Source organism: Agelaius phoeniceus, chromosome 6 (genome assembly GCF_051311805.1).
Source record: "Agelaius phoeniceus isolate bAgePho1 chromosome 6, bAgePho1.hap1, whole genome shotgun sequence".
Lineage (NCBI taxonomy): Eukaryota > Metazoa > Chordata > Aves > Passeriformes > Icteridae > Agelaius > Agelaius phoeniceus.
Window position 1 is genome coordinate 13,005,198 of NC_135270.1, and position 18,461 is coordinate 13,023,658.

Below are 18,461 nucleotides of genomic sequence, written 5' to 3' on the forward strand. Positions count from 1 at the left end.
AATGATAGGCCAAAACCAATGTGCATGAATAGGAATACAAGAAAATCCATTTTCATGTCAAAAGAGAACCTCTTACAGTGAGGATGGTCAAATTCTGGCACAGGTTGCCCAGAGAGGTTGCTGAGTTTCCATCCTTGGAGATGCTCAAACCCCAGCTGGAAACAGCCCTGAGTAATGTGCTCTGATTGATTCTGCTGCGAGCAAAGCAGGAGCAGACTAGACAGTCTCTCTAGAGGCAGCTTCCAACCTGTTCTGTTATTCTCTTTCCTATCAAAGGTCAAGTTTCTGGTGTGTAATTCAGTACTAACTGAAACTGGCTGGTGTCTTTACATCAGTTTGAATGATCATGATTCAGGTCAGGCATGAGAGGAAAAATAAATAATATTAGCAGAGATAAAAACTTAGACTTGGGAGCAGAAGAAACAGACATACCAATAAAACTAAATGAACAGTCACTGAAAAGATAACTGTGGAAAAGGTCCAAAAAGAGGTATCAAAAGTGATGCCAGAGAGGAGCAGAGCTATATTTCTGCTTATGGTGCATCTCTGTTATGACAAAAAAAGCTGGGTTCTGGACCTCTACCTATCCAATCTTCTTGGCCTCCTTGGTTTCTTCAATAACAGCCTCCATGCTAAACAACACTTCTACTTTGCAGCTGACCAAGAGCACAAGTTTTTAAAATGTGGGTTGTTTAAAGAAATTAAACAAGCATATTTGATAGCATGCTTTTAACAGTTTCTAGATTTTCAGTCCAGTGTCCATTTTAAGCTCTTAAATTACAGCTAACATTAAAAAAGGAAGCTGAAGTTCCTCTTTTATTCAGATTTACAGTTCATTTAACAAAGCAGCTGAATATATATTTACCATGAATGGAGTGATTGAAGGATCTGAAGCACAATTTTTATAAGGAGCAGCTGAAGGACCTGGGGTTATTTAGTCTTGAGCAAGGGAGGGTCAGGGGAGACCTTATTACTCTCTACAACTTCCTGAAAGGAGATTGTAGACAGGTGGGTTTGGTCTTTTCCTCCTCATAACAAGCAGTAGGACAAGAGGAAAGAGCCTCATGTTGTGCCAGGGAAAGTTTAGATTGGATATCAGAAGAAATTTCTTCACTGAAAAGGTGCACAGGCATTGGAGCAGGTACAGGGAGGTGGTACAGACACCATCCCTGAAAGTCTTCCAAAAAACCAGGTAGATGTGGAGCTTAGGGACATTGTTTAGTGCTAGACCTGGGAGAGCTAGGCTAATGGTTGGACTTGATCGTCCTAGAGGTCTTTTCCAGCCTTTTCTGGTCTTTTCCAGCCTGTGATTCCATGATTGCCATCGTGCTTGGTTGTAGAGACTTTTTAAAATTGAGGATATCAAACTTTGACCTGATGCTGCAGTCTAGTCCCAGTTCCTACAAATTTTTTTAGGATAAAGACTGTCTTAAACAATTTTCAGAGCTTATAAGTAACCTACTTTTGTTTCCTTCTCATGAATGTGCTGGTGGGTATGTGGGTGGCTTTATGGATTTTCCTCCTTCTGACGTCACATGGTTTATGAGAGATATATGTTTGTAGAAGAAGTCATTGGTCTATCTTCTAAACTAGTGTTGTCTTTTAAATATGGGTGATGAAACCATGATAAATAAATCAGTCTTATATATGGACTTCTACTCTTGGACACATGTACTTCTTAGATTTACCTATGACGAGTGGAGACATTGGTCCCTTATTTCTAATTTATGGAAGGTTTATGAATCATGTACAGTGTTAACTTCTTTCTCACAAAGATGCTTCTGAGAGGGTTATGCTTCACTGGGGCAGCAGAAACTGTGGATTACTGTTCTTCAAGAGAAGGTGAAAGACTTGGATAAAGTGTGATGGTATTTCAGCTTGTTTAGGAAGTGAAATAAGTCAGCCAAATGCAGCACTGGGAAGCAGTCAGCACCTGTATGTTCCCTGCCTTGCTGTGCTACCTGCACTAAGATTTTTTATCATTATGCTCATAATACTTCTGCTGTCAGCTCATGGGCTGGGAATGAGAGACAGATATGTCAATGGTTAAGAACTGTCAACATGATAGGGCAGTGGAAGGGGTTGAAATGGCTCTTTGTTGCATAAGGGGAAGTCTTGCCAGTAGAGATTAAGGAAGCATTGAATAATCTTGTAAGACATGGAGCAATGAAACGGTTGTGTCTTCCTATGTTTAAGGACTAATTGGGTTTGGAAGTAATGCAGGGAGAGCTTAATCTTTAAAAGGAGACCATGTGCCTTGTCTTGTTTTGTTGTAGGACAAAAGCTGGGAGCTGATGAGAGCAGTTTAAGTTAGAGGTCAGTGCTGGCACAGGAATGAATGGGTATGAATAAAATGGCCTGTAAATAAGATGATTTTTAATCCTCAGAACAGCCTTAGTGAGATTGACTGCCACAAATAACTGAAGCAATTTTAAGATGAAACTGGTAAATTTGAGAAAGGGTTTTCATCATATCCATTGCTGTGAGAGGGAAAAGGGCACTCCCTGGCCTAGGGGGTCACTCACAGCCATAAGCTCCTACATCCAGGGCTGTTGGGTGTATTTCCTTCAAAGTCTGATTTTTTTACACTGAGTTCCAAACTGGTGGTCTCCTGCTACCATCTGTCACCTGCATCAGGACTAAATTGTGTCTTACTTTGTAAGACATAGAACGTGTGATTTGAAAGTTAATGCAGTATTTGTTCAGTGTATTTGCATTTTTGTGCTTGATGCTAGTAGAAGATACAGCCCTAGATTCCTCCTCTGTGGGCTATGATTCACCTTCATTATAAATATTTCACATCAGCCTCATGCTTAATGATGCTGTTGGAAGAGAGAACATCTGGATTCTTTTACCAGGTGCTATAGCTGGATCTTACAAGTTGTATGCATTGCTTTTACTGTCTCTATTAAAAATTAAAACAGGGGGAATATGCCTAAATTCTTCTGAAGAGCCAATCTTGAAATTACTCTATTAGATTATTGTATAATTCCCACTACTGCGATATTTGAATAACGCCCTACAATATTCATGTGTACTTAGAGGAAATGATGTACTGAGGAGATAAAGGATGTGTTCAAGGTTATACAAGAAGTCTGAGGTGAGAGAAAGCCTGACTATGCCTCTACACATGTCTGAGCAGTGCACTGTCTATTGGGCTATTAGAAAGGATGCCAACTTCCTGCTAAAAATGCTACTTTGACCTCAGACTGTGGTCATTTGGCTCTTAGGGAATCATAATTTTGATTCTTGAGGTTTCTTTTGGTATTTTTGTGAATCCAGAAGACGTGGCCTCCTGCCCTAACTACACCTTTCCTGTTTTTCATATCTGTCTCCTGGCTCTTTTTTAAAGTGCTATGCTATGAGCAGCGTGGTGCCTGCCACAGAAGTATTTACTTGTGCTGTTTGGGGTGTTTTGTCTGCCCTCAGTGCTCCTGTGGGCCCTCTGAGCAGTGACTACATTGAGCCTTCATAGAAAGGGGGAGCACACAGGTGATGCAGGGCTTAGTGCCAGCCTGCTGGGAGAGCTCTGACCAGCAGCATCATGTGCTTGGGTGGATATTTGTGGGAAGTATTATTCTGAGATCTCCCCCAAGCTCTATCCATATGGATATCAGAACTACTTTCTGAAATGATGTCATGTGAGGCCAATAGAAAATCTGTCTGTCAAGGAAGTTTCAATTTCTTCCACATCTTCCATTTTACATAGGTCAAAACTCATTTTAAATTACTGAAAATATAGTTACTGATGTCTAAAGGTGTAATTAAAAAACATTGACAGCCCGCTGCTGACAATCTTGTTTTCTAAAATTTTATGTGGTTAAACTAATGACCTAGAACTTTCCACTGACACTATAAAAGTGACATGAATTCTATGTGGTGGAGGCTGAAGGCTGGGGCAGAGAGCTTTGCAGGGGGTGTTGAGAGCCACTGGAGAAATTGGACTCATTACAGCTGTGATGGTATTAGGAGGGGATGGTAATCAGATGGTGGTGGGTTTATTATGCTAGCATTGGTTTGCTGGTGCGCTCTGCTGATAGGTGTAGCTCAAATCCTTTAACACAAAACAAAGTCTTTTAAACCCTGCTCTTTCAGCAATTCATTTAACAAGGAGAAGTGCTTTGAAATTAGTCCTTGGATATCGTGTCTTCAATTTACGTCCTCAGTGCAGTTAGCACTTAATATATCCCTTTCAGAAGCAGATTGTCACTGCAAAGTGTCTGTACACAGTCTGTCTAATTCATCCACAGAGGTCCCACTGCATTTCAATTGTGTCTTTTTTGTTGCTTTTAGGAGCAAAGCTTGGGTTGCTGCACATTCTTGCCACCTTTTTCCACTTCACTGAAATCATTCACTTGATTTAAAAAACCCTACACAACTAAATTGATTCAGTAAATCCCTTTTTCATGTACAGTAAGTGGTTTGGTGTAAGGCACAGAAATCTTTCTACTTTTACACTTCCTTTCATTTCATACAATTGTCCTTAGAAAAGTAAGTCTATAAATGATAAAAAAAAAATACAAAGTGGAGCCAAGTTAGAAGGAAAAAGTTTTAACTAGCTTTTTTGTCAAGCTTCAAACAATGCTTTCTCTGATTCTGACTTTCTCTTTCTGACCAGTGTCTGTTTACAGTCACTCATCATTAACTATACGTATTTATCAGGGTTTGCAGCCACTGCTGGCCTATTTGATACTCCTCTTTTTAAACAAAAACACCCTCAGAAATTGATACGGTGGCCAAAATGATATTCATAAAAAATTTAAGAAAGAGCTCTCAGCATTAAAAAAAAAAAAGAAAAAAAAAAAGAAAATTTTTTTTGAAGGAGCTGAAAAGAAAAAGGTCTTGGAATTACAAGCAGTTAGACTTGGTTTTTTTGCGTAATGACTCCTGGTATCCCACTGTGAGAAGACTTTCCCCAGCTTCTCGTCTGCATTCTTCCTCGTTCCCTGCGGGAGAATGAGTTGGATTTGTCTGCCATATTCACAGCAATCGAGGTGATCCAGGTTGAAAGAAAATCAATAAGATGTGTCCATTTATGCCTCACAAAGGAAGAAAGGTCTAAAGAACAGACATGGGACGTGATTCAAGCACTAGAGACTTAATAAGACTTCTACTTGTGTTTGAAGGGGATGGTAATTTATATTTTACTTTGAACTTTTTTTATGCTTCATAACTATTGGGATTCGGGCTGACATGGGAAGCAAGGAAAAGAAGGTTTGATGCTGTCTTAGAAGACCTAACCCATTTGGGAAGGCCATGCTCAAAAGTTCAAAAAATTTTGTTTTAGAAAAGATTAAAGAGACATCATATCACCGTACTGATTTATCGCTATTGATAAAACTGGTTTAAAGTATTTTGGATTGGGGTACAATAAAAAAAAGTCTTTCTTCGAGAACAGCTGCAAGTTTCTCATTATTGGCTGTCTTTTCTGTGTGTTTGATATAATTTTGCTTAGAAATAGAGGAGCAGCCATAATAGGTACCCCGGTGCCACTTGAAGCTTTGTCAGGGCAGCTCCCCAAAAGTGGTTGTTGTTCTGCTCGATGTCTGTCACCTTGGCCACCAGGGTCCTGCTGTCCCAAGGGTGTGCTCTGTCAGCCCTCAGCAAAAATACTCCCTGCTTTATCCTATGTTGTTTTTTCAAGCCAATCTTGTGGTGTACTTGTGCAAGTGAGATGTAAGCCATGCTCTTATTCAGCAGGAATTAGGGCCAGTGGGAGTTTCAGAAACAAAACCCAAAAAACTTAAAATAAACCAAGGCAGGCTGCAGGCGTTGGGTCTCGGTATTGCAATCTCTTTTTTTTTTTTTTTTGTCAAAAAAAGACAAAAGTGAAAGCAAGCCTTCCTACCAAAGGAGTAAATGGCCTCAAAAATGATGTCTCAGCAAGGCATGGAATAAAAGCTTGATGATCTATGAGGTAGTGTGATTGCAAGGTGGAAGAGGAAATATTCATTCTCTTTCTGCTCTTCCAAATATCTTGGCCATGCATTCCCCTCAAAATGAAGGCTGACACTGAATAGGTCCCAGAGGGAAGATCTGAAATGGAGATGGTGTACCCAAGGAAAAAAATCACATTTTGGAGTTTTGACTATTCTTCCTCAGTAGCCCTTGAAGAAAGTTTCAATTATAAGAGATAGTTCCAAGAAGAAAATTGTGCTTAGTGCATTACATAGGATAAAGTTAAAGATGTAAAGAGGATAGAAACAGATTTAGAGCAGTACTTTAAAGGTATGCAGAGGTTTATCATTACTAAAACTACCATTTTTTCCAAATCAGCCCCTTTTCACTGAATCTTTGGCAGATTTTTTCAGTTTTATCCAACTTTGAGTCTTTTCAAAATAAATTGAAAAGTGAGTTTGAGAGACATTCAGACTATTAATGGATTTTTTTAAGGCTTAATTGGTATCAAACAAGATTTTAGTGAATACAGCCAAGTGTGCCCATTGCATTGTTAAATGAGCAAAGCTAGCATATAACTGAGATAGACTCTTACCACTGTCCTTCATTTTCAAGAACTGTTCTTAAACAGGATGAGATCAGAATATCAAAACAGTCCATGTAATGTGCAGTCACTTTTTTTTTTTGAGGTTTCCTTCATATGTGTTTCAACACAGTGCTATTAAAACAATTAATAAAGAAATAGAGGTGTGAACAAAGCAATTGTGCAACAGTGAATGAAAACCTATGTGGGTCAGGATGCATTGCCTGAAAAGGAAATGTAAAAATAAATCCCAGTAAATTGGAAAGGGATTGGATGGAGCAGCTGACCAGCCCAACACACAAAAGTGAGATTTATAGTTTACAGACAGCCCTTTTGCCTTAGAGGATCCTGGAAGTGTTTTGGTGTCTCATTTACATAACAAAGCAGGTACAAAATCAGCTTTGCATCCAGGGGACTGCGCAAGCCTTCGATGGGGAGAGGTGTTAAGAGCAGAGATTGCTCTCCAGGCCCCTGTCAGAAAATGCTGTATCTCATTTTCTGAGGTGTTGCAAGGCCACTTTGGGCTGGCAAGATGCTGCTCTCAGATGCCTGTTGCTTCTTTGGCCAACACCAAACAAATGTAAATAGCTGTTCTGCTTCTTCAGAAAGTCCCACCAGACAGAACCTAGTTTCTTGGCACCTTGTCCTGCTCTGCCTTTCATTTCCCAGGGGATGAAGTGGATTCCTCTGACACAAAGCCCCAGTGACAGTGAGTGGGAGCCTGAGGTTATTTCTATTGAATTTTCTATTTCTATTTCTGTGCAGCCCCTTCCGGAGCTCTTGGCTAAAGTGTTGTAGGTTTGCTGGACCACCCTTGCTTACTGTGCTGCCTTTCACTCTTCCTGCTGCAACTGGCCTTGCTTTCCACACAGCAAACTCTTTGTAAAGAGGAGCTAACTTGTGGTGTAAGTAAGTAACTGAAGAAAGTGATGATTTGGGGTCTGGAAATTGTGTATTTCTGTGAGCTATTAGCAGGTAGACAAAATCTCAGCAGTCCTACCTGTGAGACATGCAGACATTGTCTGAATGTGTCTCTGGGAGAGAGAAGGACTCCTGAAGAGGCATTAGAGGAGGTTTGAACCAGAAACAGGAGTGGGAGCACCATTTTAGTATTATTGGTAGAAGCTGGGAATCTGGAAGCTCCAGTATAGTTCTACGAACAGATTTAAGTGTATTGTTGGCTCTGGGAATTTCATTTTTTGTTAATAATATTGAAAGGAAGGAAACAGCAGTACTCTGAGAGGACAAAGAGATCTGTGCTACAGCAAGGTTCATGCCAGGCTGGTGCTTTACTTGGAATTGGAAAAGCACCTTCCCTTAACAGTGCACAGCCCCTGTAAAGAGCCAGCCAGCAGTGGTCCCAGCTCTCAGGGATTGCACTGCATTTGCTGCCAAATGTATCTCCTTCCCAAAAGTTTACCAGAGGGAATGGGGTGGGTCGGACAATATCACTGTTGTAGCATCCCCAGGTGAGCTGCCAGCCCTGGCTGAGGACTGAGGACACCCAGTCTGTAAGGATGCCCCTGAGGAGATGCTCCAAATGTCTTTAAATTTGAATCAGGTATTTTGGTGCAATGCAGGGTTTGCCATGCTGAGGTCCTGCTCTTCAGACAGAGCTCCCCACTGCCGCTACCAATGGAAAAATTAAACACAGAAGCATATTCAAGAAAGCATGCACACAAGGAAAGGCAGGTTCCTTCCTTGCCCAGGCATTCTCAGCTTCCAGTGGAAGCTGGCTTCAGTTCCCTGTGGAAAACCTTGTAGACTATTCACCCAGGAAGGCAGTTGTAGGACTATGTCTTGGTGGTGATCCCTGGCTAGTTAATGCTGAGGAAATATTCTGAAGAAAAATGCAATGCTTGGGTTTCATTGCTGTATTTCTTGACTTGGTTCAGCATTTCTTCCCAAAAGTTGCAAAAACTTTACTGAATAATTACAAATTGGAGATACAAAAAGACTTTAAAAACCCCAGGCCCCAAACCCCCCAAATGTGAAGTAAGTGAGCTCAGTTCTCTTTCACAGAGGAACTGTGAGAATTATTATTCTTTATTAAAAAGAAATTCTCATTGGAATGCAAATTTTGATTTTGATTATCTGTCACGGCCTGCTTTGAAGTTTTTCAGACAAAAATAAATATCTCCATAACAGAGAGGATTATAGTAGTCTTGTTTAGAATCATCGGGCTAAGAGTGACATCTAATCTCAGAATATATAAGGTTTTGAGGCCACAGAGATTTTGAAAAAGCTTGACTCTCTTATGTTTTGTAAATTTTCTATAAATGGTTTAATAAGGTTTTTAGTTCAGCCCCAAAAAACAAGGACTAAAACATTTCCATCAACCATATTGTTGAGGAAATATAAAAGAGACATAATTCAATTTAAATAAAGCTGTAGCTAGGTTATATCATCCTTATCTCAGTAGAAAGTATTTTCTTTTACAATCCCAAATAAATAAATAAATATCTGTGACTCGGCTTTGAAGGCTTCGCTTGGATAAATCAGGTTTTGGCAGCTCTGTAATTCATGAAACAATACCTCTAGCTCCACTGGAATGGGAGTGGGATGTTTCAAGCTTTATGATTCTCTTCAATTCTGGAGCGTTAATGGGGCTATTTGTAAAGAAAGAAATATAATGAGTTATCACAAAGCACAGCAAGGACTCTAGAAAGGGGCAGTCTCCCATCCATCACCCATTCTAGCGTATTCACAGCAGAACAGGACCAGAAATCTTGTGAGGGCGATGGGGAATTTTGCTTTTACTCTAACCTGACTTTCACAAATTGTGATGGGCCTGGAACATTATTTTCTTTATAAAATGACCCCAACCCGATCCTAAATTCAAAGTGTGAGAGTGTGTGACACAGGTTTTTGTGGAGGTTTTTTTTCTACGTTCCTCTACTTTATGCTTTGAGAAGACGTTTTCTTAATTAAGATTTATTTTTGAAAATAAAAGTATTATATTATTTTGATCTGATATAGTGGCTAATTCAGGATGCTGACATTGCCATAATTCTGTGGCACCTTCTGGTAGGGCTATTAGTAAAGTTACCTGTCATTTCCCTTCTCTTCTCCTCTATTTTGGAAGTTTATTACTAAGCCTTGAAAAGTTCTTATGGGTTCACACTGCCATATGAATTGGGAACTTGAGAGCAATTTTATTTTGAACCTTTTAAACAAAAGGAAAACCTACACTGAGCTGTGGTTTTGGATTTTTTTTTTAAGTGACGGAAAAACCAAAGAGAACCAAAGTCTTATCTGGTGTGTGCTGTGATATATCTGCAGTCCTGCTCTCTCTCATCACACTCAGAATCCCTAATGAACCCAAAGAAGGTTTTGAGTGAATATGGTTTTTAAGAAGGACTGAAGGTTTTGCCCCAAAGATAATGAGATAATTAATGTATTTCATAGTGTAGTTCAGAGACGGTGAAGAGCTCAGGGTAATGAAATGAAACACGCATACCAAAACAAAGGGCACAGCAGGAAATAGTCTGAAGTACATGATAATCAATTTTCACGTTATAAGCTTTTACATCTCTCCTTCCATATATCCCATTATAACAGGGCCTGTTGCTTATTAAAAAGGAAATTGAGATGTCACTAACTGTGGAAGAGCAGATCCTCAGGCAGTAGAAATCAGTCTACTGCACTGAAGTCAGTCATGCCAGCTGTGGATCTGACTCAGGATCTTTTTGGTGTGTGATAAATCAGCTTTAATCTGCAATCCAGAAGTTTTACTCTTAAAACTTTGTGTTTTGAAGGTTGGAAGACTAAGGGAGGATTTTTTGAGTTTTACAATGCAGATGCTCTTACTAGCAGCAGAATATTTAGGAAGAGCAGAAAGAGTGTCCTGCCTTCTTCTGATGCTCAAGGAGTGATGCTGGAGTGGGACCCCCCCAAGAGCACCTTATTTACATAGTCTGCACTTCCCTTCCCATAGGAGCATTCCTTCAGTAGTGTATTTCCAGAGCCTAAGAGTGTCTGGGTTGGTACCATCTGGCAGGCCTTGGCAAGGGAAAAAAGACCTTATAGTTCTCTCAGCTTGCCTGTGGGAGAAATTGTCTGTTAGAGACAAGAAGGTACATGAGGGAGATATTGTTTTTGCAGCTGAAGTGTTTTTTCCATCTGAGCATGGTAAAAACCTGTGAATTTCTTGCAGAGTCCAATGTCCTGAATATATATGCACTAAGTCCTTTATAGAAAATGTAGCTCAAAGACTTTTTCTGCAGCATCTCTCTGTGTGAGAGCCTCTGAGCTGATGCTCCTTTTCCCTGCCTCAGGAGCTTCTCCCCAGGTTACACCAGGAAGCAGAGGAAGGCATTAAACCACTTAGAGCAATCCAAAGGTGTCCTGAAGAGTTTTAACATTTCCAAAAGGCACATCTGAGATGCGACCCTGTGCAGTGGTATCTGGATTGTCTCCTCCTAACCTTGCTTGGTTGTCCTCCCAGGACCAACTTTGTCCTTCCTTTTCTGTCACGCAACAGGCCCAGCCAAACCATTGCAAAGCTTCTCTGTGACTCCAGTGCTTGTAGGAGGACAGTGCTGAGGGTTTTGCTGCCCAGGGTGTGATTAGGTGGCATGCTTATTGATCTCCTGTCTCACAGAATTTCTGCAGAGCTACAATCCTGGCCAGTATATTTTTCATTGATGAGTCCCAGGTGTTTTACAATGAGAGAATTATTTTGAAACCTGGGCTTTATGGGATTATGCTCTCTTACAGTATACAGGTATATCAAGCTATACATGAGGGATGGCTTATGTGCTTTGACTCATTAGCTATCCCCTTAACAATAATGAAAAGAGTCTCAGCTGGCTTTCATCAGGTTCATGGCTTCACAGAAGTAAGGAAATTCACATGTGAACTGAAAGGTTAACGGTGAAGTATTGAGCATGCTGCATCATTTTGAGACAGCAATTTTACCATGTGCCATGAGACCAAGAGTGTGATAAAAACCAATGGGAAACACTTGGTTTCACAGCATCACGAAGCAGGACTTGAGGGGCCAGAGCACTGTGGCCTGTAGAGTTGCTGGCACTAAAGTGCTCTGAATGATTCTGTGTCTGGAACTCTGCAGGAGGATATAACCTTCCTTCCATGGCCACCAAGGCTGCTGCTCTGGGTGGGTGAGATGAGCTAAACTGGCTCTTCCTCCCTTAGAGCAGCAGCATGAGAACTCATCTCCCTTCTTGCTAGTGCCAAAAGGCTACAGTTTGCAAAACTGAGAGATTATACAGGTTCTGGGCCTGTGGAGTATTGTACTCCATGTAGCTCATAATACCAGTCTTCCTGCAGCACCCTTTTATTTTTCCTTCAGGGAAAATGGCATTGAATTTCTAGTGGCCATCACCAAATTATTTACTGTCCATCTTTCCCTTCACAATAAACAATGCATGCTGAAGGATTTTTGCAGTTTTGCAACTGATGTCATACTCAGTATGACCAGTTAAGGGCAAATGCAGCTCTCAACTATTTTAGGGGCTTTCTTGCCCACAGCATCTCACTGACCATTTTCCTGATCAAGGTGAGGAGGATCTAGTCTCCTTACAGACTCAGAACAATAGTGTATTCTCTCCTGTGTCAGAGGAAATGGGGGCGGCTCTGTTTGCCAGCAACCAGCCTTTTAGAAATGAAGTTATGAAAGGTCTAAAATGCTTCTGTCTGCAGTGGCAGAAAAGTGAGGCCATGTGCTGAGCCACCTGGTTGTACAGAGGAGCTGCTTGTAAAGCCCCATGGCAAATGAAAGGAGATTGTTCAGGTGGCTTTGAGAAGGAGGCAGCCAGGATTGCTTTATACATTTCTCAGACAGAGGAAGCATATTAAGCCTACTGAAGAGAGATTTCCAAGTCAAAGTTTTATCAGTCACTTGTGTATATGTGTATATATATATATATATATATATGTGTGGTGCAACTTCCCCCCCTGTCCCTTGCCTTGGGAGAAGTTTTTCTCCTTTTGAAAGTTTCAAGGTACTTTCAGGTACTTGTGGGATAAGAAATGTAGACATTAAATGTAGAGGATATTCCACTTCCTTTGATTTATGGGGACTAAAATGTAACTTCTGGCTGCAGCCAACATTCTGAGGCAATTGCATAGTACAGAGGGAAATAAGAAAGTGCCCTAGCTCTTTGCCCAAATGCTGAGGGATTGAAGCTTCTTAGAGATGCTGTGTAGGAGTTGAGTCTGAATCGTTTGGGTTTTTTCCTTTTAGACTTTGATTGTCCAAGTTTTGAATCTGGCCTCCATTGTAGCCCTTACGTTGTCTCTGCAGAGATCACAGCAACGCTCCCAAAGCCATCTCAAACAGCCCTTTGGGGAATGTCCTGCTGTTTGGTGCTTTTCCAAACAATGCACAGCGACTGAAATGGCTTTGTTCCCCAGTTTCTTGTAATGTGCCTCTGTCCCCTCCCACAGTGTGGCAGATGAGTGTGTTTGAAGAGGTGTTTTAGAGGTGTGGGTGGGTCACTGAACTCTGGGCTCAGGCAAAGAATAGCCCTCAGAGGCTGGGCACTGCTCTGGCTTGTGAGGAACCAGGTGAGTCCTGACACACACCAGGCTCAGACACAGCTCCACATCAAGGCCTTGCCACCTCCTGAAATCTCAATTCATGATCTGGACAAGCAGCACTTAATAAGTCTCATATATATAATCTGGAGAGGATTTCATACTGGTCACCGGTGTGTGCTCATCCTTTGTCATTACCTGCTCCTCAAAGCGGCACAAACTTCTCAGACTCTGAATGCTGAGCAGATGCTGCTGCTTCTCCCCTGCTCTCAAAACATTTGCCCCCCTGTTGTATGTGTACACACAGAGAGCACAGAAAATAACCTGTGGGAATGCTGTAGTGCAGTCACAAAGCAGAACTAGGAAGTGCTTTTCAGCTGTGGGGAGGCAAAGAGAGGTTAGAAGGAGGAGCAATGCATGGAGATGGTTCCTGAGACAGGGACAGTTTTCACCATTCAAGGAGTGGCCAAATTGTTCTTCCTGTGGCAGCAAAGACTGCACCTTTCTTGCAGTTTGGGGAGAAACAGTGGTACCACTCAGCCTTCAGAGGAAGGAGGTCAGCTAGAAAAAGCTTACTCAGGGTGCAGGAGGGAAAAAAATCCATCTGTCTGAGTGGCCTTAGTAGGGTCTGGGGACCTGCCACTCCATCAGACTAATTCTTGGCACAGGGCTGGTGTTGCCAAGAGCTCCGTTTTCCTTCTGTCTATTGTTGCCAGGAGGATAGAGGAGAGATAAGGGCTGAGCAGGGCTCTGTGTAAATGGCCCTTCCTTAGCGTCTTTCAGTTTAGCTTTCACTGACTGAGGCCCCCAAAGTACTTAGCATGAGTAAAGTTTTCAAAAGCGTGAGTAATTTAGGAGATTAAAAGGCATTTTCAAAAGTGTCGACTTTTCAAAGTGCCTAATTTCCAGCGACTTTCAATGAGGTTTGGGAATCTTAAATCATCTGGTTGCTTCAGTGAATAGCACTGTTGATTGCAGCGTAATGCATCATCAGCTGGGATCCTGCTTGTGTCAGAGGTCAGTGCTGAGTGACTCTCAGGAGGGTGTACAAATCCCCATGGCTGAGCAATCCAGGGAATCCAGCCCCTTCCCAGAGGTGCCTTTGAGAGCACAGAGCTCTTCTGAGTTTCTGGGCTAATTGCACGAGGATACTGTGGGAGGAGTTCACTTAGGCTCCCTTTTAAACTGGGTTTTCATCAGGTTTTAGTTACAGGTGCTGGATCAAGTTTTGCTCTGTCCAATTTGCTGCCTTTTTTCCCTTTTCTTATTTTGTTGCATATAACTTTCACTCATGTCTCCTGTTTTGTGGTAGGAGGCTCTCCATATCTATGATTTTTTATTAACATATAGATATAGTTTAATGTATGAAAACTCTGTGTAAAAACCACAGGTTTCCTGTGCTTGCCTTTGGTCTTGGAAAAGGTCAAATGAAGGACTGACTCAAACCTCTTGCTGAACTGCAGGCTCACCGAGGGAGAGAAGAACATGTTTAGGAGTAAGAAGGGCTCAGCATTTGCATTTGGATGCATGTCTTAGGGCTTCAGAGCTCTTTAGACTCCCAAGTGGAGCAACTTCGAAGTTCAAAGCGGTGTGATTTTTGGCAGGTTTTTTCCCTAAGACTTCTTTAGGGCATGAAATATTCTGCCCTCAGTGCATGTACATAACTCTCATTGGCCTTAAAAGAAGTTACATGCCTACATCAAAGGAAGGATTTACCCCATAATGATTCATCGTGAGCCTGACAGGCAAACACAACAGTGGAGAGCTCACAAGCCAAAGCTCCTGAGCTATGGGGACGGCAGAGTTCAGATCTCTGCCAATCAGCCACATTGCTGCTCTGATTTTCAGCAGTTTTTAATTTTTTTTTATTGTTTTAGTGAGGATCAAACCACGTGTGATCCATCTGGTAGAAGAAATGGTAGGGCTCGAGCAGAGGAGATGGCCCCTTCAACATCTTATGTGGGAGTAAACCAGGGTCAAATTAAATTGTGGTGGTTTTTTGCCTGGAAAGTGCATCTCCCTATCCCCGGTGCTGCACTGGAGACACAGAGCCACAATATTTTAAAGCAAATTAGAAAATACCTTTTTATTAAATGTGATTGCAGAAAGTCCTGGGAAGGAATGTGTTAATGACTGGTGATTGAATGCAGTGGTTTGCAAGCTCTAAGCAGCTTTAGTGTCTCCTACCACAGCCCTGATTTAAAATTCATAAATGCTAATCCTCCATAATTTACGGTTTAAAAAGCAGCCCCACTCACAGGCCCTGTGGCTACAGCTCTGTCAGAGTAATTATGCCGCCAAGCTGAAATTGGACTACTAACTGAGATATTAAACAGGGTAGGAAATCCTCTTCCCTGGCAGCCTACCCAATTATTCCAAATAAGCAAACAGATTAGTGAGTAATTTTCCAGTTAAATCTGGTGATTGGTGCCAGAATTGTATGTTAAATATTCAGAAGTAAATAGATTAAAGATGAAATGTCCCCTTTTCTCAAGCTTAATTTAGTGTGTATATTAAAACTTTTTAGGGGGAAAAAAAAATTCTCCATTGAAGTGCAATCCATTTGCTTTGAAAACAGAACCTTTCCTGGCTTGTTTGCACTTGGGGCAGCGCGTTCATTAGCTGGGGCACATTGTGCCGAGGGAACCTCGTGCCACATTAGCCACAGTGTCAGTCCTGCTGCTCCTTTATCTCTCACCTTGGAGGAGCCCTCCTGGGTGGCAGCGCTGTGAGACTGCACGTGGCTCTGCAGGGGACCACGGGGACAGGATCCCACCAGGGCGCTGGGACGCGGGGCTGCCCGTCCCCATGGGCAGGACAGGATAGGCTTTGCAGGAATTAACAGTAAATACGGGCATTTTTCATTCCTTCTGAGCTTGTTTCTAAATTCAGCTGGAATTTCCCCACTCATCTGCCCAGGCTGACTTTTTTTACCTTTCCAAATACAGTGTTTGGCTGGGACACAAAGTAGAGGGAAGATGGGGGCAAAAGGAAGGAAAACATGGACTGGATGCCCAACAGATAGAGGCAAGAGGCAGGGGAGGATGTGGGCAGCTCATCTGGAGCAGCCCAGGAACACAAGCTGCAGGTCTGTCCCTCTGCTGCCCTCGCACCACAGGCTCTGCTTGGTCACCTCAGGGAACGGTGCCCTAACTGGAGAGTCAGACAGCCTTCAGCAGCTGAAGGGAGCTGCTCTGGAAGAGCTGAGCTGACACCTGTGGCCCCTCTCAGGAAGCAGGACCAGCAGCTCTCCCCAGAAGGGCTGCCATGGTAGCTGCTGCACAGACCTGCTTGTTTGCTGCAGGGACTATGATGGCAGACCCTGGGAAGACCAGGTGGTGCACACTGCATTTTAGGACTCCAAAATTCTTTCTTGAAGTGAGTCTGAAGGAAATGATTTTGCATTCATGGATTAAAGCAAGGACTTGAATTGCTGGAAACACACATGCACACACATGTACATTTCAATATGCAAGAGGACTAAAGAAAAGGAAGCTGGATTTGAGGAACTAGAATTGTTTTAGCACCTGGTAGAATTTGCTTTGAAGTTGTTTCAAGGATCTCAAACACTATGAACACTGTTTTATGCCATTTCTAGTGGGTTTTCTATCCAGTTGCTAAAAGCTTGTGGTGCTGAGGTAGTGAACAATCCTCTTAGTTGGCAAGTGAAGTGGAAGGAGCAGCACCTGCTTATCGAGAGATTGAGGTACAGTACTCTTGGGTCAAAGAGCTTCAAACCCTCAGTGTTAATTATGACTTGGTCTCTTGGGCAGGTGAGAGGACCAGTTCATTCTCAGGTCTGAGTTAAAACATTTTCAATGTTTTAAATCCTAATACATTCTCTGGAGTGAGAAATGGAGAGTTTTTATGAACTTGCCAGCATTGACTGCCATGCAATACAGGAGGTACATCATCTCCATCCTTCCTGAGAAGTTCCAGGGTTTGGTGATGGGACTGGGTCCCTAAGCAGAATGACTTGTTCACAAAAAAGCCAGCAGATGTTAGGCTTGACAGGGGATTTAGATCAACTCCCTCTCATACCTGGGCACAGTGGGCTGAAGGAGGCAGAAGCTTCCGAGCCACTGGCCCACAGATTTGCTTTTCCACTGGGAAGTGCAAAAGCTGCAAGTAGGTAATGCTGAACACATGCCTAGAAAGGATTAGCTGAACTCCTGCACATCCCAGAGGCTTTTCCTTCTGCTGCATCATCCCTGGAGAGGCTTTTTCACCTCAGCCCTCTGCTGGAATGTGCCTTAAAGGCATAATCAAGCTCATAAAAATTAAGTGGTGTGCAATCGTTCAAACAAAACAAAAGGACCCTAACTAAATTTTATCCAATAAATTCTCTAGAATCAATCCAATTGTGTTTTTTTATTAATGTTAGAACTCACAGCATCATTTCCCTTTCTCTGTTTCAAGGGGCTGTAGGGGCTTTTGTTAAGGTGTGGGTTTTTTCCACACCACTACACACGATGACATTTTGGCTTTGAATTGAGAAGAGTTAAAGTCAAAACTACAATTTATTTTATCTTTTAGCTTGTGAACATCCTTTGGATCAAATCTAAAGGCTTACCTGTTCAAAGCTGGAATGGATTGATAAATGTGAAGGGATCCAGGATGAGGACAGAGCCCTGTGAATGCCAGGTAGTCAGTTACATGACAGTAGTTTTCTAACAATGTACAGTTTCTACCTCTCTGATAAGTTCACTCAGTAGTGCTAAAATGGGTTTTCTTGATTATTCTTATACTAATGGTAACAAAATGGGAGGATTTTTGGCATCCTGTCTGCACAGATCCTTTCCACACACTCAGTGCCAGAATGGTTCAGCATGCACTGCACATTTCAGACCTTCCTGTGCTGAGGGAGAGTTGAGTCTCACTGCTTCAAAGTGCTCCAAATGTCAGTGCATTCCAAGTATCTCACGTCTTCTGCCTGCTGCCCTGTCCCTCTAACCCAGGGATTTTACAGTTTTTCTAAGTATGACAGAAGTCACTTGAAGGATGATGCTCACAGGCAGGTTTGGCAGTTGGGTCCTTCTTAGCAGAAGCCTTGTGAGTCTCCTGCACAGTAAAACAAGATGTTTTCAGTTGGTTCCTGATCCTTTAAAATCTTCTCTGGATGTATATTGTTTTCAACTTGCCTGTTAGATCTTTGTGGCCAGCCTGGGTTTACGTACATTTGGTTAATCATTCTGAGGTTGTGAAAGGCCATCACATGGGAGCTAGAAAGTAAGTGAGTGTGAAGGAAAGATCTGGAAACAAAATTTGACATGATGGAGAGGTCAAGTGTCCATTCACCCACTGTAGTTTCTATTCCTGCCTCTGTGAGTGGCACTTTCTGAATACTCTGAGCATTCTGGATTCATCTTACTGGTTTTGCCCATTTTATTCACCTATCATTTAGTGAGTGAAGAATTTATTATTAGTTCCTGATTTTGTTTATTCGTAATTCCCAGAAGTACAGTGTTTGGTGGCTGTA

At 42.1% G+C, this 18,461-nt stretch overlaps 1 long non-coding RNA gene across 1 annotated transcript in view; it reads left to right on the forward strand.

The window, feature by feature from the left end:
- LOC143694333 (uncharacterized) overlaps positions 1-18,461 on the forward strand; it is a 263,833-nt gene that overhangs the window by 146,266 nt on the left and 99,106 nt on the right. The gene's annotated exons all lie outside the window — the stretch shown is intronic.